Below are 21,510 nucleotides of genomic sequence, written 5' to 3' on the forward strand. Positions count from 1 at the left end.
ATGAAACATTCAGGTCCACTGCCTCTGGTTTTAAGCTGGAGTAGTGTATATTTCACAACAATCAGCCTGGAAAGGGGATGACACTGTCCTCCACCTAATTTCTGGTGTGATTTCCCCTTTATCTCTAAGAGCACCTTGGTATTTTCTTTCCAGTTCTGAGCTCAACCTTTGGTTGAATGAGAGAAGAAGAGCAATATGGGGATGTGGAGGATGGTAGTAACAGTAGCAAGGGGTGAGGAGGGTATGTGGATAAGAGCTTGGGAATGAAGTGGGTGATATTCAGCAAAGGGGAAGGGTGTAGGGACACAAAGCTGAAGGAAGAAGGATGAACAGAGATGTTGCTTGATGGCTAGATGTCTGTGATAACAGTGCAAATGCACACACAAACTTATACCTATTGGTATTTTGTTACTTTAAAAGGGCAAGTTATACCAGGATATTGAGAGCTCGCAATGCAATCACTGGCTGCAAAATATTGGGGCAGAAAACTCGAAAAGGCCAAAGAGTACCTGTGGTTTTAGATCTCAAGAATGCACGTGAGAAATGTAATACTCGATGAACTTGAGCCTAGCTGTTATTGCTTTGGGCTTGCGTGCATCTGACAATTTTCTTTCCAATCAAAGGATAGCTTCAAATAACACAGAAAGCGAATCTTTCCATGTGATAATGATTTTTAAAACAATTTCTATATAACAACAAATAAAAGGAGAGAATGTAAATGGAGCACATGGTTAATTGACAGCCATATTCCCCAGCAAATTTGTAAATAGTAACATTCTCACAGGAATTAAATCAGTTGCACTGTGGGTAACTCTAGAATTCAAAAGGTGCCACAGTTCTTCACTTTGTGTTGATGGAACTGAACGGCATTAACCTTTTCACTTGCACTAACAAAGACAAGTGAAGACACTGTGTGCTATGACTCCTGCACATTTATGTTTTGTTTTTGCCCAGGGCTTTCTACAATTATCCCACACTTCAGAACTAATTTCTCTGCACGTTTACCTACATTGTTTCGGCACGACTCTTGCAACACCACAATCTCATTAACTCTTTTTTTCTCCAAAAGGAGGATTTATAAGGACATAGAAGAAATAATTATTTGATGATAGAATATTGAGTAAATTTTTGTAGCTTTTGCAAATAGGTTAGCCCTCATCTACAGTAATTTTTTTTTTAATCCCTTAAGTCTTATAAATAACACTCTACAGTTTCCATCGACAACTTTGACTATTGTTTTCCTAGTAGTGAATGAAAATTCAGACTTCTTTTAGGTGGGGGCAAGAGAGAAAGGGAAAATCAAATTGAAATTTAGAACTTGAGTCCTGTTTTAACAATAGAAAACTCTTTATTTAAATACTTATTTCTTCACTTTCTTTTTGAATTCAAAATATGTATACATACAATATATATGTACACACATATATATGCACAAGTATATACCTATGCATATGTAAAAATATATATTTTTTGTTTTATAAGCACAAAGTTGGCAAATAATTTGGCACCAAAAATCAGCTTTTTAAATTTGTATTTATTTATTTTTATTATTTTTCCTATATAATTTTTAAGGTCATATTATGTTGCATTTTCATTTTTATTCTGATCAAGACATTTCCTTTTTTTTTTTTTTTTGGCCAAATAGCATGCTTGATATTATTTCCCCAACCAAGGATTGAACATGTGCCCCGATACCCCCCTCGCCACCCCTGCAGTGGAAGCATGGAGTCTTAACCACTGGACTTCCAGGGAAGTCTCCAGCTTTTTTAGATATACATATATACACATGTATGTGCCTGTCTTTTTGCAACTCACAAATAATTCAGTCATTGCAGAGGGCTGGAAAGTTTCATTTTAAGGCAATTTATAAAATGGGATTCCCTTGACTACAAAGAGAAAGGATTTACCCACAAACCAGCAGAAATTTCACTGTATAAGCACAGATAGGAAAATCTTTTACTTTTCCTTAACCAAAAGCAAGTTTGATAGCAGCAAACAAAATACTTCTATGAAGATAAACTCAGCCTGGATAAGAATTAACATTGAAGAATGTCCAAACTTCAGTAGGAAGAGTTGAACAATTGTGTTCAGTTCAGTTCTAGTGCAGATAGGGAAGGGCAACTGAAACAAGGAGGAGTCTGATTATGTCTTTATGGTAGATTTGTAAGAACAAGATCTACTTACCAAGTTGGGAAAGACAGGGTAGGATGAATTTGAAGACTGGGCTTGACATATATACAAGATTCATACTTGTACAAAATAGATGACTAATGAGGACTTACTGTTTAGTTCAGGGAACTCTGCGCAGTGCTGACCTAGATGGGAAGGAAATCCAAAGAAGAGGGGGATGTACTTATTCATATAGCTGATTCACTTTGCTGTACAGTAAAAACTAATACAGTATTGTAACATAACTATGCTGGAATAAAAATTAACTTTGAAAAGAGAGGGTGTAGTAGAGGACATGTAAGCTGTCTTCAAATATTTGAGGAATTGTCATGAAGAGGAGGGAGGAAACAGAGTGGGACCATTGAGTTACATATGGCTTAAAAATGGAAGAATTTATTAAGAATAGGTAGGACAGACAGAATGGAGTATCTTGGAACAGAGATTTAAAATAAGACCTGGATGTCCCCTGCCAGGAGTGCTATTGAGATGATCTTGGCATGGAGGTTGTAAGAAGCGGCCTCTAGGATTCCCTGATGCTGGGGAAGATTGAGGGCAAGAGGAGAAGGGGGCAACAGAGCATAAGATGGTTGGATGGCATCACCGACTCAATGGACATGAGTTTGAGCAAACTGCCAGAGATAGTGAAGAACAGGGAAGCCTGACGTGCTACAGTTCATGGGGTCCCAGAGAGTCTGACATGACTGAGAGACTGAACAACAACTAGGATTACTTCCATCTCTAAATCTCATGAGTTCTCTGTCTGTTGAGTTATCATTCGGGTCATAGGAATTCTATCAAAGAATGTGCAGGGTCTTCCAAGCCATGCTTTGAGGAATACCAATTCTGGTGGATACTGACCAGTGTATAATGGAAAAAAGAAAAAGGATCCTGTGGTCCAATTAGTTTGGGGAACATTGTTTACCATACCCTCTTCTTGGAGAATATAAACACATATTTGCATAATAAAAGTCCTGAGCAGCCTTGCATTTAAAAATTCTTTTTTAGCTGGGAATAACCCAACACTCTCTCAATTTAATTGAAAATAAAGCACTTTTACAGTACATCTATTTGTAAACTGAAGGAACAATTGTTCCTTGGAATATTACTTTTGGAAACAGCAATTAATATACAATAAAAGCAGTTCCTTAAGTAGATGCCAAATGCATTCTGCATACATTTACAGACATTTAATATACAAAGGAGAAAATTTACATGTAGAGGAAAGATTCTTTTTCCAGAAAATTAAAAAGTCATTATAAAGTTCCCTAAACACCTGCCTTTTAAATATAAACCAATCATGCATTTCAGATATTATGCATACACTTTAGCATGTTGTCTTCATTCCTCATAATTAAATATCCAATTAATGAACTTTATTTTGGAGAGTTTCTAATTGAGGTTAGAAATTGTCCCCATTTTTTCTGTCTGTTGATTTTTATCTCTATTAATCTATGTTCTTAGTTTTGTAAGAAATACTTGCTTTATACTTGTATCATTACCTTCACTCCTCTATTGAAAACTCATTTTTATGAAAGCATAGAAATAAAATGCATACACTTTTCGAATAATGACACAAATACTGTTGTAGAGATGAAAATGGTGACAGTATTGACACTAAACTGTTGTCTGGGAGACAGTGCCCCCATGTGATAGCTCAAAATTCCCCTTTTATTAAAAAGGTTAAATATCCAAATTTGATATCTAAAATATTGTTTAAAGCTTTCTCTACACAACAAGTAAATCATAAATATATTGTTTCCTTAGTATATCTTTAAGATCACATTTTAATTATTTCAATTATAAACATTTAAATTCAAAGCTGATCATATCAGTCTCAAACAATATATACTAAAGCATTAATTACTTCACTTATAACTTTAATTTTTTTTGGGTCTCTGGTGTGTCCTCTGGATCTATTTTCAGAGCTTACAATTGTGCTCAGGTCATTTCATCTTATAAACAAACAAACAAACAAAAAGTCTTTAATACTTCACTTCTCATAATTCCATAATTCTATATTCTTTTTCATCATGCTCGAACTCCAAACAGAATTTTTTAAACTTATCATCCTTTGAAAAATAAAATTAATTCCCCTATTATGCCCCATAACATTTCCTGTGTGTTATAATTGGAGCATTGTGTTGAATCTTAATTGTTTTTATCCACTTGCCTGCTTCATTATGAGAATGTAACTCCACTGAGATAAGGATCTTGTTTTATTTGTCTCTCATATCTTCTAGGACACCATAATGTTTTGGAATCAGTGAATATGTGACTGAAGAAAGCTAGTTTTCCTATGAATCCCCACTATCTAGCTCAGGCCTCGATATAGTGTTGGACATTTACCTTTTTTGATACACATTGATGTCAGGATTCATCTATGGTTCATTTTTATATACCATTCTATCATTCTTTATATTCTATCATGTACTTCATATATATGTTCAATAACATTCATTGAATGAAAGAATAAAAATTAATGTAACCTATACCAGCTCCTTCCACTTTTTTATCTACTCATGTTGGAACCTTGGGTCTCTTCATACCTTTTCTAAATGTCACAATAATCTGTTAGTTCTCAAAAAAATTGATATGCAGCATGTAACAATGCTTATGAAACCATTCTTTTTACAACTGTTCATGACTTCCAGGAAAAGATACCTTTCTTGTTCTTCTACCCTTCTGATCACACCTCTTCTTCTTTGAAGCTAACCTTCCTTATTCTTTTGGGTTCATTTATTTGTCTTGCTGTCTACATATCTTTGGAAATTACAAATTCCATATTTAAAAAAAAATTTATTTGTTTTGGCTGCGTCAGGTCTTAGTTGTGGTGTGCAGGCATTAGTTGAGTTGCTGAAGGCTCAAAGGCCAGGTCAGAATAGCTGTATTTCAGAAGGACTAATACGGGATTCCTTATAGGTGCAGGAGCAGGGGCATGGCCTGAAGAAGGTAGGAATTAAGATGGACCATTTTAGCATCATATTTGTGGTGATTATCATGTTGACTTAAAAGGTAATTTTCTTGTCTTATTTTGCATCTAAATTATTACCAGGCACTATATTATTACTGTGCGTGTGTTAGTCGCTGAGTAGTGTCCAATTCTTTGTGACCCCATGGACTGTAGCCAGCCAGGCTCCTCTGCCCACGGGGTTTCCCAGGCAAGAATACTGGAGTGAGTTGCCATTTTTTCTGCATATTACTACTAGGCACACACACATATATACATATATACATTAATGCATGTGCGTGTAATATATACAATGGCTATACATACATATGAATTTTTATATATTACATAGAGACCCAAGATGATATTTCACTTTTCTGGATTACTGTTCCCACAACTGAAATACAGTCTTCAGCCAGAAGAAAAAAAGAAAAAAAAGCTGGTTTGCAAAAGAAAGTATCTTGATAATACAAAAAATTATGAAAAACTCTCTGGAACCCAAATCCTTGTGGGAGGAGATACACCCCCAAATAAGGACATTTTAGGGAAATGGGTTTTCTGGTGCAGGATTCCTTTTCCCAGAAGCACCCATCTGAGGAACAACATGCTTCTTGAAAAACTCAAAATACGTATTTTAAGGATACTGGGTAACTGAGGACATGTGTGCATGCTAAGTCCAACTATTTACGACCCTATGGACTGCAGCCCACCAGGCTCCTCTGTCCATTGAATTCTCCAGGCAAGAATACTGGAGTGGATTGACAGGCTTTCTTCCAAAGAATCTTCCCAACTCAGGGAGGGAACCCACTGTCTCTTGTGTCTCCTGCATTGGCAGGGTAGGTTCTTTACCACTAAGGCCACCTGGGAAGCCCAGCCAACACTAGTTTCTCATCTTCTTTCAACTTTTGAAATGAATCTAAAAGATTGAACATGTCTTAATACTTGTCATCTTGCACCCTCACAGGGTTGTAGGCAGGATTAATGAGATACTGTTTTTAAAGAGATCAACATCCTTGGCAGAAAGAGGCTAAATATAGAACAGAGGTTTTGTTATGATAAACTGTGTCAAATTGTGCATGGAAGAGATTTTTCAATTTAACCCATTTTGAAGAAAAATGATTCAGTAGAGCTTGACTCCTTTTGGTGAAGTTATACATAGGTGTGAATGGATCAAAAAAATCTTGCATTTAATTTGCTTATACTCTGGAACAGAATGTAGTTATCCACCAAAGTAATTTGAAATCAAGTCCATGTAGTATAACATGTTAGTAGAGGCTTGCAACTACTGCCTAAGGGCCAGGTCTGGCCACGTCTGAAAGATTTGGTCTGCTTTTATAAATAAAGCTTTATTGAAACTCTGACATACCCATTTGTTTACCTATTCTTCTGACTGCTTTATCAGTGCATTATGAGTATTTGTTTGAGAGGCAATATGGCTCACAAAAATTAAAATATTTCTCATCTGGTCCTTCACAGAAAAAGTTTGCAAACCCCTGGTTTATAATCAGGGGTTTTCACATGACACAAGTGTTAAGCATTCACGTGTTCTGTCAGTAGCAATACAATTTTCTTAGCATTTGTAAGATTCAGCTTTTAATTTATTCATCTGTAATAGTACTGAGTTGTGGATGTGACTAGTGACAGGACAAGGTCCGATGCTGTAAAGAGCAATATTGCATAGGAACCTGGAATGTTAGGTCCATGAATCAAGGCAAATTGGAAGTGGTCAAGCAGGAGATGGGAAGAGTGAACGTCGACATTCTCAGTTCAGTTCAGTTCAGTCACTCGGTAGTGTCTGACTCTTTGCGACCCCATGAATTGCAGCATGCCAGGCCTCCCTATTCATCAGCAACTCCCAGAGCTTTCTCAAATTCATGTCCATCCAGTTGGTGATGCCATCCAGCCATCTCATCCTCTGTCGCCCCCATCTCCTCCTGCCCCCAATCCCTCCCAGAATCAGGGTTTTTTCCAATGACTCAACTCTTCGCATGAGGTGGCCAAAGTATTAGAGTTTCAGTTTCAGCATCAGTCCTTCCAATGAACACCCAGGACTGATCTCCTTTAGGATGGACTGGTTGGATCTCCTTGCAGTGCAAGGGACTCTCAAGAGTCTTCTCCAACATCACAGTTCAAAATCAATTTTTCGGCACTCAGCTTTCTTCACGATCCAACTCTCACATCCACACACGCCCACTGGAAAACATAGCCTTGACCAGATGGACTTTTGTTGGCAAAGTGTCTCTGCTTTTTAATATGATGTCTAGGTTGGTCATAACTTTCCTTCCAAGGAGTAAGCATCTTTTAATTTCATGGTTGCGGTCACCATCTGCAGTGATTTTGGAGCCCCCCCAAATAAAGTGTGACACTGTTTCCACTGTCTTGCCTTCTATTTCCCATAAGGTGATGGGCCCAGGTGCCATGATCTTAGTTTTCTGAATGTTGAGCTTTAAGCCAACTTTTTCATTCTCCTTTTTCACTTTCATCAAGAGGGTTTTTAGTTCCTCTTCACTCTCTGCCATAAATGTGGTGTCATCTGCATATCTGAGGTTATTGATATTTCTCCCGGCAATCTTGATTCCAGCTTGTACTTCTTCCAGCCCAGCGTTTCTCGTGATGTACTCTGAATACAAGTTAAATAAGCAGGGTGACAATATACAGCCTTGGCGTACTCCTTTTCCTATTTGGAACCAGTCTGTTGTTCCATGTCCAGTTCTAACTATTGCTTCCTGACCTGCATACAGGTTTCTCAAGAGGCAGGTCAGATGGTCTGGTATTCCCATCTCTTGAAGAATTTTCCACAGTTTATTGTGATCTGCACAGTCAAAGGCAATGGCATAGTCAATAAAGCAGAAACAGATGTTTTCTGGGACTCTCTTGCTTTTTTGATGATCCAGCGGATGTTGGCAATTTGATCTCTGGTTCCTCTGCCTCTTCGAAAACCAGCTTGAACATCTGGAAGTTCACGATTCACGTATTGCTGAAGCCAGGCTTGGAGAATTTTGAGCATTACTTTACTAGCATGTGAGATGAGTGCAATTGTGCGGTAGTTTGAGTATTCTTTGGCATTGCCTTTCTTTGGGACTGAAATGAAAACTGACCTTTTCCAGTCCTGTGGCCACTGCTGAGTTTTCCAAATGTGCTGGCATATTGAGTGCAACACTGTCACAGCATCATCTTTCAGGATTTGAAATAGCTCAACTGGAATTCCATCACCTCCACTAGCTTTGTTCGTAGTGATGCTTTCTGAGGCCCAGTTGACTTCACATTCCAGGATGTCTGGCTGTAGGTGAGTGGTCACACCATTTTGATTATCTGGGTCATGAAGATCTTTTTTGTACAGTTCTGTGTATTCTTGCCACCTCTTCTTGATATCTTCTTCTTCTGTTAGGTCCATACCATTTCTGTCCTTTATCGAACCCATCTTTGCCTGAAATGTTCGCTTGATATCTCTAACTTTCTTGAAGAGATCTCTAGTTTTTCCCACTCTGTTGTTTTCCTCTATTTCTTTGCATTGACCATGGAGGAAGGCTTTCTTATCTCTCCTGGCTATTCTTTGGAACTCTGCATTCAAATGGGAATATCTTTCCTTTTCTCCTTTGCTTTTCACTTCTCTTGTTTTCATAGTATTTGTAAGGCCTCCTCAGACAACCGTTTTGCCTTTTTGCATTTCTAGGAATCAGCAAACTAAAATGGACTAGAATGGGTGAAGTTAATTCAGATGACCATTATATCTACTACTGTGGGCAGGAATCCCTTAGAAGAAATGGAATAGCCATCATAGTCAACAAAAGAGTCTGAAATGCAGTACTTGGATGCAATCTCAAAAATGACAGAATGATCTCTGTTCGTTTCCAGGGCAAACCGTTCAATATCACGGTAATCCAAGTCTACATCCCGGCTAGTAATGCCAAAGAAGCTGAATGAAGTTGAACGGTTCTATGAAGATCTACAAGACCTTCTAGAACTAATACTCTAAAAAGATGTCCTTTTCATTATAGGGGGCTGGAATGCAAAAGTAGGAAGTCAAGAAACACCTGGAGTAACAGGCAAATTTGGTCTTGGAGTATGGAAAGAAGCAGGGCAAAGGCTAATAGAGTTTTGCCAAGAAAACACACTGGTCATAGCAAACACCCTCTTCCAACAACACAAGAGAAGACTCTACACATGGACATCACCAGATGGTCAGCACCGATATCAGATTGATTATATTCTCTGCAGCCAAAGATGGAGAAGCTCTATACAGTCAGTCAGGAAAAATAAGACCAAGAGCTGCCAGTAGCTCAGATCATGAACTCCTTATTGCCAAATTCAGACTTAAATTGAAGAAAGTGGGGAAAACCACTAGACCATTCAGGCATGACCTAAATCAAATCCCTTATGATTATACAGTGGAAGTGAGAAATAGATTTAAAGGACTAGATCTGAAGAGAGTGCCCTATGGATGGAAGTTTGTGGCATTGTACAGAAGACAGGGATCAAGACCATCCCTAAGAAAAAGAAATGCAAAAAAGCAAAATGACTGTCTGAGGAGGCCTTACAAATGGCTGTGAAAAGAAGAAAAGCTAAAAACAAAGTAGAGAAGGAAAGATATACCCATTTGAATGCAGAGATCCAAAGAATAGCAAGGAGAGATAAGAGCCTTCCTCAGTGATCAGTGCAAAGAAATAGAGGAAAATAACAGAATGGGAAAGACTAGAGATCTCTTCAAGATAATTAGATACCAAGGGAACATTTTATGCAAAGATGGGCTCAGTAAAGGACAGAAATATTATGGACTCAACAGAAACAGAAGATATTGAGAAGAGGTGGCAAGAATACACAGAAGAACTGTACAAAAAAGATCATCATGACCCACATAATCACGATGGTGTGATCACTCATTTAGAGCCAGACATCCTGGAATATGAAGTCAAGTGGGCCTTAGGAAGCATCACTACAAGGAAAGCTAGTAGAGGTGATGGAATTCCAGTTGAGCTATTTCAAATCCTGAAAGATGATGCTGTGAAAGTGTTGCACTCAATATGCCAGCAAATTTGGAAAACTCAGCAGTGGCCACAGGACTGGAAAAGGTCAGTTTTCATTTCAGTCCCAAAGAAAGGCAATGCCAAAGAATGCTCAAACTACTGCACAATTGCACTAACCTCACACGCTAGTAAATAAGGCTTTAGTAAAGCCAGGCTTCAGCAATACGTGAATCGTGAACTTTCAGATGTTCAAGCTGGTTTTCGAAGAGGCAGAGGAACCAGAGATCAAATTGCCAACATCCGCTGGATCATCAAAAAAGCAAGAGAGTCCCAGAAAAACATCTGTTTCTGCTTTATTGACTATGCCATTGCCTTTGACTGTGCAGATCACAATAAACTGTGGAAAATTCTTCAAGAGATGGGAATACCAGACCATCTGACCTGCCTCTTGAGAAACCTGTATGCAGGTCAGGAAGCAACAGTTAGAACTGGACATGGAACAACAGACTGGTTCCAAATAGGAAAAGGATTATGTCAAGGCTGTATATTGTCACCCTGCTTATTTAACTTGTATTCAGAGTACATCATGAGAAACGCTGGGCTGGAAGAAGTACAAGCTGGAATCAAGATTGCCGGGAGAAATATCAATAACCTCAGATATGCAGATGACACCACACTTATGGCAGAAAGTGAGAAAAAACTAAGGAGTCTGTTGATGAAAGTGAAAAAGGAGAGTGAAAAAGTTGGCTTAAAGCTCAATATTCAGAAAACTAAGATCCGGTCCCATCACTTCATGGAAGATAGATGGGGAAACAGTGGAAACCGTAGCTGACTTTATTTTTCTTGGCTCCAAAATCACTGCGTGTTGTGATTGCAGCCATGAAATTAAAAGATGCTTACTCCTTGGAAGAAAAGTTATGACCAACCTAGACAGCATAATAAAAAGCAGAGACATTACTTTGCCAACAAAGGTCCATCTAGTCAAGGCTACGGTTTTTTCAGTGGGCGTGTGTGGATGTGAGAGTTGGATCGTGAATAAAGCTGAGCACCAAAGAATTGATGCTTTTGAACTGTGGTGTTGGAGAAGACTCTTGAGAGTCCCTTGGACTGCAAGGAGATCCAACCAGTCCATCCTAAAGGAGATCAGTCCTGGGTGTTCCTTGGAAGGACTGATGTTGAAGCTGAAACTCCAATACTTTGGCCACCTGATGTGAAGAACTGAGTCATTTGAAAAGTTCTTGATGCTGGGAAAGATTGAGGGCAGGAGGAGAAGGGGACAACAAGGATGAGATTGTTGAATGACATCACTTACTCGATGGACATGAGTTTGGCTAAACTCTGAGGTTTGGTGATGGACAGTGAGGCCTGGCATGCTGTGGCCCATGGGGTCACAAAGAGTCGGACATGACTGAGTGACTGATTTGAACTGAATAGCACCTGCTTGATAAAAGTTGGTAAGGATTAAATTACATAATGGGGTACAAAAACTTAGTACAGTGCCTGACACTTATAAGACTAAGATAATATAGTTATTGTTTTTATCCTATAACACAAATTTAATAAGCAGCTTGAGCTCTGACATTTCTAGGCATGTACTTGAAATACTTTTTCACATGCATTTAGGTACCAGTTTCCCTAAGCTCATTATTTAGTGGCCCCACTGTTCCTATAGGATTTCATGTTCATGTTTGAGCCTTGGGAATTTCCTCTTCCATTTGAGTAATACGGTGGCAGACCAGATTTTGCATGACCTGTGAGTGATAATGACCTTCTTATGTATGTGAGGGCAAAAGAGAGTTAAACAAAAGAAAGGTAAATTTAGCTGAAAAAAAAAAATATCCAGAGATTGTATAGGCAAACCAGATACTGTGACATAAAGAGTTCTTGTCTTCCTATATGTGCATACTCAGGTGCTTAGTCGTGTGGGACTCTTTGTGGCCTCATGGACTGTCGCCTGCTAGGCTCCTCTAAGCATGGAATTTTCCAGGCAAATGGGATGCCATTTCCTCCTCCAGGGTATCTTCCCAACCCGAGGATCAAACACACATCTCCTGCATCTCTGGTATTGGCAGGCAGATTCTTTACCACTGAGCCACCTGGGAACCCCATATAAAAACATGGTGGGCCAAATCTGGCCCATAACTGTAGTTGACTAACTCCAGTTATAGGCCAGAATAATCACAGGGAAATTAAAATAACATTTTTCTGTATGTGAAAGTAATATGAAATTTAAAATTTACTTCTCATAAATAAAGCCTTCTTGGAACACAGCCATGCTCATTCATGTTCATATTGTATCTGTCTGCACTAAGGCAACAGTAGTGATGAACTGTTGTGACAAATCAATGGTCTCCAAAGCCTGAAGTATTTACTCTCTGACCCTTCAGAGAAAAACATTTGCTCCCCTCCAATATAAATCCTTCAAGACTTTTTTCCTGTGCATTTGTGTGAATATTTGTGTGTGTGTAGTTTTTAAACAATGCAGTCATTCTGTGTGCTTTTTAAATCTACTATTCTGGGAGAATATTATGTTGACCAGTAACTTCTGTTGAGTTCTTTTATTTTTTTATTTCATTGAAGCAAAATCTTAGAACTACTGAAAAAAAGAGCAAATATTTTGATACAAGTAGTTAATATGAAAATGTAAGTCAATTCTGAGACTTCCTTTAGATACCACCAAGGGTATGAAGATTACTGGGGTGTATACGGAATGTAAAAAAGACTGGAGCCTTGATGGATTAGCACTGAGGCAGTGAACATGGCACGTGCAGTGACCTACCAAGATGCCTAGAATACAGATTTTTGAGTCTGCCGCCCAGATTTCTGACAGTAAGGAAGCAGAGTTGTTTCTGGGGCTTTTGTTAGGCATAAGGAAATGGGATTAGCTTCAAAACAACTGCATAAGCTCTACTCAAAGAAACATGACAATGCTTGGGTATCCCTGAAGCAGTCTGATTTAAGGGAATAACAAACTGAGCTGCTATAGGACTTTGGATTCTTAGAATTTTTGTTTTGTTTATGAAATAACTAATAGCTGTTGCCTAAAACACAAATAATTGGTTCTCTTTAACATTGAATCCATACTATTTAAGGGTGAGAAAGATGGCATCACTGTGTTGGATCATTTTATAAAAAGTTTCATCTATATTCAAATGCTGAGTTTATAGTCAGTAGAACCTCTTCTTGTTACATTTTATTTCTCACTAAGATCAGATACAAAGGCAAGGATGTCCCCTCTCATCACTCCTGCTTGACATCATACTGGAATTCCTTAACAGTGCAGTAAGGCAAGAAAAAAATATATAAAAGGTATGAAGAATTAAGAAGGTCTATATGAAGAAAATTACAAAATGTCGATGAATGAAATCAAAGAACTAAATAAATGGAGAGATATTCCATTTTCATGGATAGGAAATTCAGTATTGTCAAAATGTTAGTTCTTTCCAACTTGGGTCTATATTCAACAGCAGGTCATTTTATATATATTCACAAACTATTCTAAAGTTTAAATGGAATGGGAAAAAGACCCAAAATAGCCAACACAATATTGATGAAGAACGAAGTTGAAGGTCTGATGCTATTGGAATTCAACACTTAATGTAAAGCTACAGTAATCTAGACTGGCAAAACAAAAGACAAATAGATCAGTGGAATAGAATAGAGGCCCCATTAATAGATTCTCATAAATATAGTCAGTTAATCTTTGACAGAACAGCAAAAGCAGTATAGTCGAGCAAAACAATCTCTTCAGCAAATGGCGCTGGAACAAATAGATGTACACATGCAAAACAATAAAGGTAGACCTGGTCGTTACGCTCTGCTTAGAAATTAACTCATAATAAATAGCAAATAAGAGTATGAAAAGATGCTCCACATCATCTACTGATAGGGAAATGACAATTTTTTTTAAAAAAATGAGCTTCTGCTACATACCTATAATAGTGGTCAAATTCTGAAACACTGACAATATCAAATGCTATGAGGCTATGAAGCCACAAACAAGAATTCTCCTTCATTGCTGATGGGAATTCAAAGTGCTACAGCTGATTATGGAGATAGTTTGGCAGTTTTTCACAAAACTAAACATACTTTTACCATATGATCCAGCAATCACATCCCTTGTTATTTACCAAAAGAAGTTACAAATCTATGTTCACACAAAAACCTGCATATGAATTGCCAAAACTCAGAAGTATTGAAGATATCTTTCAGTAGATGAATGGCTTAATAACCTGGCTACCAGGACAATGGAACATTAGTTAGTACTAAGTAGAAAAAACCCATCAAGCCATGACAAGACAGATCATATTGGAAAAAAAAAATGAGGGAAAATCTACATTGTTTCATACATCTATAAAATGAAAGGGAATGCTTACATCATTCTGAAAATAGAAGCATTCCCTAGTTAATGGGTATGCATTAAATGGAGACAGAAAATAATTGAATAGCTTGACTGCAGTTGGAAGCAGGCAGCATGAATGGATGCTTATATAAAGTATTCCAAAACATTGTTCATTGATTTATTTCTTCTTAGTTCACATAAGCTACCATGAGTAAGTTAGATTCCCTGTGTGTGTGTATGTTAGCCACTCAATCAAGTCTGACTGTCTGCAACACCCATGGAGTGTAGCCTGCCAGGCTCCTCTGTCCATGGAAATCTCCAGGCAAGAATATTGGAGTGGATTGCCATTCCCTTCTTCAGAGAATCCTCCTGACCCAGGGATTGAACCCAGGTCTCCCACACATCAGGCAGATTCTTTATCATCTGGGCCACCAGGAAAGCCCTAGATCCCCTGAGTACTCCCTAAAAACTAGATCTCTATTTACAATCCTTCCTCCTTGCCCACATTTATTGAGATTGCTTTTAAAACTTCTGAGAAGTACACTTCTCTAACCAAGGAATTCTGAAGGATAACTATGGGCGTCTTCTTTTTGTTTTTTTCTAATTAGTTAATTTGTAAACTGTGCTGGTTTTTAGTTGCTCTGTGGACTTTTCTCTCTATAGTAGTGTGTATGCATCAATCCCAATCTTCTGATTTATCCCTACCCCACCCTAAACCCCTGGAAACCATAAGTGTTTATGCCAAAAGAGTTCATTGCAAGCTCCACCGAGGAACTGCTGTTAGTGACCTCTCAGGCATAAGAAACACTCCAATGGAGAATGAAAACTTTCCTTTCAGTCAATAGCTTAACTTCCTTGCTGTGACTAGACAATTTCATCACAGAGTTTTTATGATCCTTTGCAGATGTGTTATTTTTACAAATTGAAGATTTGTGGAAATGCTGCATTAAGCAAGCCTATCAGCACCACTTTCCCAACAGCATTTGCTCACTTCACATCTCTGCATCACTTTTTGCTAATTTTATAAATATTTCAATCTTTTTCATTATTATTATTATATCTGTTATGATGATGTTGTTTTAGCTCCTATGTAAGATAAAACTTAATTGATAAGCGTGTATATTCTGACTACTGCATTGCTGGGCTGTTTCCTCCGTCTCTGTCTTCTTCTTGGGTCTCCCTATTCCCTGAGACACAACAATATTGAAATCAGGTCAACTGATAACCCTACAATTGCCTTGAAGTGTTTAAGTAGAGGAAGAGTCACATGTCTCTCACTTTATATCAAAAGCTAGAAAAGATTAAGCTTTGTGAGGAAGGCATGTTGAAAGCCAAGATAGGACAAGAGAACAAGTGCCTCCTCAGGTAATGAAAGAATAAAAGATATTTTAGTGTGATGCACGGGATTAGGATGCTATGAATACTCTAAATCCTCTCAGATAGTTTCTGTCAAATTGTAGGGCTCACCTTCTTTCCCAATCAATGTACTAACTTTCATACACAGGCAAATCTGTAAATTCTACCGTGATTAGAATTCAGCAATGTCAAAAATCAATTGCTGGCTTTTTTTTTTTTTTTGCCTTGCAATCTGGAAGTTATAAGAAACCTTAAGGTTACACAAAATAAAATTTCTTAACATATAAAAATTCCTGAACTTCACTCTTTGCTTTGATGTGAGAACCTAGAAATTTGACCTTGTTCTGTTACTAACATCATCTGTTGCAACAACGCTTTCCTGCCTTCTTGGAATTTCTCATACATTTTGTACTGTTTAATGGATGAAATTACCCAGGCCCTCCATCTGTGTCCTAATACTTCATAGGCACAGGATGTCATAAATGAGCTTAATTAGAAATTTTATCTGTTCATTCCACTCAATGGAAATCTCTCTGCTTTCTACCCCATCTTGGCCAGATAACCAATGCTAAATTTCTACATTTTCCATGTGTTGATTTCCTGCAGCCCAATTAATATGAGCTGAGAAGAATCAGACATAACTGAGCATGTACACACACACAAGAGGAAGTGAAGAGTTTCTGTTGAAAAGGTATTTTCTTTCTTACTCAGAAGGGTATTTTCCTACCTAAAGATACATAAGTTGAACATCAGTAAAATCACTGTCAAACAGTAGGGTTGTCTTTTAGATGGACATCTCACTCTCTGGTTGATTACCTGGTGAATTGCACAATGGTTAAAGTTTTCTTCACTTACCCTCGAAGCAGAGCATAGCATGAACAATCCTGTAAAAGTGTTCTTGGAATCTAGGATATTTGCCATTTTTAGTCTTCCATCAGCATTTTGGAGAATGGTTGTGTTCAACACGTGACTCTTGAAGTTTAAACACATAGTTGACAATGGAGATTGATGCCAACTTTTGTGCTGGAGATTACGATAGATAATAAGATCATGATTGATTAGTCAGAGTTCTCCAGAGAAATAGAACCAATAGGAAATATATGCATATGCAATTTATTATAAGGACTTGGCTCACACATTTGCGGAGACTGAGAAGTCTCATGACTTGTGGCTTGCAAGCTGAAGACTCAGGAAAATCAGTGGTATATTTCTGAGAGCTGGAGGGACAATGGTGTAAGTCTCGGTGAGAAGAAGATTGAAATCATAGGTCAACAGTCTGTCAGAGAGTGAATTTCTCTTACCTGTTCTTTTTTGTTCTATTCAGTCTCTCAATAGATTGAATGAAGGCTCCCCATACTGAGGGGCGGAATCTGCTTCACTTAATTTGGCTACTCAAATACTAGTCTCACCTGAAACACCCTTGCAGACACATCCAGAAATAACGCTTAATGCTTGTGTCACAATCAAGTTGACACAAAATTAAACATCGTATTCACAATGCCATGTACATGAACAAGAAGGAGCTTAGATGTTAGAGGGACAGAGCCAACTCTCTGAATGGCTGTTGGTCCAAGCAATGTAATGCTCCAGAGAGACTTAGGGGAAAAGTACCAGTGGTAGGGTTAAAGAAGAAGAGATGATCTTCTGGAGAGATCCTCAGCTTCAGAGGTCACAAAGGAGAATCTGACTATTACCTCAAAAAACCCAAGCACAACACATACACTCATTTCTCCATATCAGTAGAAGATATAAAGGTCAGACAAGACCAGACTAAACAAAAATGTGCTCATGAAGCACTCAAGAAGCCATCTACAGTGTAGTGACATTAGGAGACCTGTACTTACCCATGTTTCTCCTCCTTTTTACTTACAGAAAAGAAGATGTTTTCTAGAATAAGAAAAGAGATGTCATTACAGAGTCACACCATGCCTTGTGTTATCCACTTCAAACAGACAAGACCACAGCTCCAGCCTGCATTTGGAGGAAGAGAAGAGAAAATTTTTGAATTATGTTTGTGATTAAAGTTTTAGAAGTGAATAGAACTGAGTGTTCAATGTCTAAATACAGTCTGGTTATAAACTTTTTAAAAAAGGGACCTATATATAATCTATTGGGAAAACGGATTATGCACAAGATAATCAGAAGTGGCAGTTATTGTTAAACAATAAAATTATTCATGTTTATTTTCCAGTGAATTTAAATTCCATACTAAACTAGTTAGTTGAATAATCTATTAAAAAGTTATTGTGTATCTCACCGAACTGATGGAAAGACTGGGGTATTCAGTATAGGAATTCTTAACAGGGAACAGAGCAGGGACACCACACTCTCAATACACCACCAGAAAATGAATGGTCTTCAATTATTTCTAACATTTCTGTGTCTCTGAACTCAAGATTCAAGTACTGGTAGAAGTCCATGGGCTAAAGTTAGATCTAAGACCTAGCTGTTGACAATATAATAGGTCTTCAAGGGGAATATTTTAGTAGAATCTTCAAGGGTCATTTGTTTCTATAGTACAAGAATATTGTATTTGAATTTACTGACTTACCAGTACTACTCCCAATGACACAATTTCCTAAAATAAAATCATTTTACTTTCATAAAGGGGGAAAAAGAAAAAGAAAGAAAGAAATATCTACTATCTAGGGTTAGAATTGGGCACAAAAATAGTCAGGCCTTACCAATAAGGCAGATTTTCAATATAAGATGATTTGGTCTTTAATAGAGACTGTTGTCCAGGGACTGTGTTTATGGGTGGAAGTGTGGTGGCTTTAATGGAGCGTAGACAGGGCTGGAGGACGGGTGAAACAGTGTATGTCAACAATATTGTGTGCGGATATTTTATTTTCTCATATAGTCTGAACCTCCTATATACCATCAGATTTACATTAAAACACTTTTTATTTCACATTCACACAATTTTACACTCAAGTATAATATGTTGTGGGTCAACTTTTATAATGGCATTCAGGTTAGTGAAATCTATCCTCTTTGAAAGTTTTATCATATGTACAGAGTCCATGAAATTCTTTTGGAGCTGCAAGTCTGAAGTACTTTCTCATCTAAATATGTGTTTCCAGAGAAATATTTATGCATAAATGAAATTTTGCCAGAGAATCACTGGATTAGAATAACTCAAGTAGGTAACTTCATAGGCATTTAAATTTTATATTGACCAATTAACTCTTACATTTTAAGGGACTTTTATAATTTCTGTGCCTTTATACAAATCAGTTTCAAAGAGGTTTTCAGAAACTTAATTTTTATATGTGGACTGCAGGCAGAATTCTCTCTTTTGGGAGCACTGGTGTTTTTTCTCTTAAGTTCTTCAATTGATTGGTCCATTCACGTTTTGTGAAGAGTAATCCACTTTACTCAAAGTCTACTGATTTAAATGTTAATCTCATATTAAAAAACACCCTTACAGCAATATTGAGACCAGTGTTTGGTCAAATATCTGGGTACCATAGCCTAGGCAAGTTGACAGAGAGTTATACATCATGAAACTTTCCCATAAAAGAGAAATGCTCCCCCCAAAGAGATGCTCTCTAACTGCTCTAGGACACTAGGGTATCATAACTAGGAGAGGCTTCATTCAGAATCCCACCTCTCTATGACAATTTTGGTAAATTTCATTTCTAAGTTTCTGTTTTTTATCTTTAAATATATAAAATTATATTCTTTTAGAATCAGTACAAAGATTATGCATAAGACTTAAAAAGTATATACTACATGAGGGGACTAGCTTTGAACACATTATTTTCTTTAAATTTCATTAATTTACCAAAATGTCCTGGATAACCAAGACAATGAAAATAATTCATCCTAGCAAATGCATTTTATATAGTTTCCTCCCAACACCACAGAAATCATCACTAAAACATTCTGAAGGACATAAAGTATTTATTAAGAATGTCTTACTTTGCATTCAAACTCAGTTACAGAAAAGGGCTAAGCGAAGATATTTTTTCCAAGACAAATACATGAACTATACTATATTTTGCAAACCATCTTCCCTTCTTTGCACTATATCGTTATGTAAATATTTTATGGAGTGATTAAATTTATGATATGTTCTGAATTTGCTTGAAATATTATGTTTTTTCTTTTAAAGGGCACAACATGCCAATTTTGTATGGTATCAAGATGTCAGTGATAATTAGATAACAATTTGGTTATCCCTGTAAAAAGAGTTTTTTGCCCATATAAATTATCTATCATTTAACATTGTGTTAAAAGCCTATTACATGTCTATCATCTATAGTTTGCAATCATGGCTTTTCATTCCCTCAACATCTTGTTTCAGTATTGGTCTTGGGTGTGTTTTACACTCCATTTTTTGTTGTCAGTCATTGCTGGGATTCATGATTTTTTAACTTTGAAAATATGTGAGGTAGGTATAATTTGACTGGTGAAAGACTTGTTGCATTTGACAGAAAACTACATATATGCCCCCAGGGACTGCTCTAAATCTGAAGAGTAAGCTTGTGATTTCCCAGGAGATGCTTAGAGATATTTTTTGTAATCTTAGCATTACCTATTCCCAGTTGAATCCTGTTTTGATGAACATAAGAGGCAGTACAACTTTGTTAGAAAAAAAAGATTGGTAAAAAATCAGTTTGGGCTCACTAAACACTAAGAGTGTCACACTGTGAGGTAGGTAAGGGAATACACATTTCTAAATTTTCATTTTATAGTCTGTAAAAGGAGTGGAGGGAGATAATCTGAAGTTTGGGAAAAAAATCCATGGGCTTCTCCAATGCTTAGCAGGTAAAAACTCTGCCTGCAATGCAGCAGATGCAAGAGATACAGGTTTAATCCCTGGGTTGGGAAGATCGTCTGGAGAAGGGAATGGTTACCCACCCCAGTATCCTTGCCTGGAGAATTACTTGGACAGAGGAGCCTGGTGGGCTATAGTCCATTGGGTCGCAAATGGACTGGGTCCAAAGAGTCGGACACGAACGAATGACTAACACTTTCACTTCTTGGAAAGAATCACATCTAAATGGTCTTCTTATTAAAGATTTTTTTTTTATTATTGCATTTAGCTATTTCTGGCCTTGCTTGTCATATGGAGGCTTTGTCCTCAGGGTCAATATTGGAAAACATTAGATTTCTGAGAGACATTTTATTAATATCAGTGCCATTTTAATATAAATGCAGTGAAGTTGATACTTTAGGAAACTGCGTTTCCTCATATGAAATTTCACTATTCTGTACTATTTTAGTATTAGAAGTTTTGGTCATGATGAAACAAAATTCCCTGTCTCAGCTTCATCTAGGCAAAAATAATGAATTTGCTTGAATCTGTTGATTTGGTCAATAAAATTGCATTTCTAGTTCTCTCATACATGCAACTGCACACACATTCCTAAAAGATGTCTTTTTATGTAACTCCAAAGTGTGACCACAACAAAACTACAATATTTTTTGCCTTCTAACTATGAAGCAATCACTCTTGTGCCTACTCAGTTTACATATCCTCAATTGTCCATTCCTTGTAACATTCATTTATCCATTCTTTCACTTATTCATCTAACCAGGGTCATACATTTTTAGGAAACATTAAGATAAACTTGTCTTTTCAAATCTCTTCCATGCCATATTCTTAATACATCAAATTGATTTCCTCAAATTAAAAAAAAATTATCTTTAATTGGACAATAATTGCTTTACAATGTTGTGTTGGTTTCCTCAAATTTTTCACCAAGTTATTTTTAATCTGCTTT

Source organism: Cervus canadensis, chromosome 21 (genome assembly GCF_019320065.1).
Source record: "Cervus canadensis isolate Bull #8, Minnesota chromosome 21, ASM1932006v1, whole genome shotgun sequence".
NCBI lineage: Eukaryota > Metazoa > Chordata > Mammalia > Artiodactyla > Cervidae > Cervus > Cervus canadensis.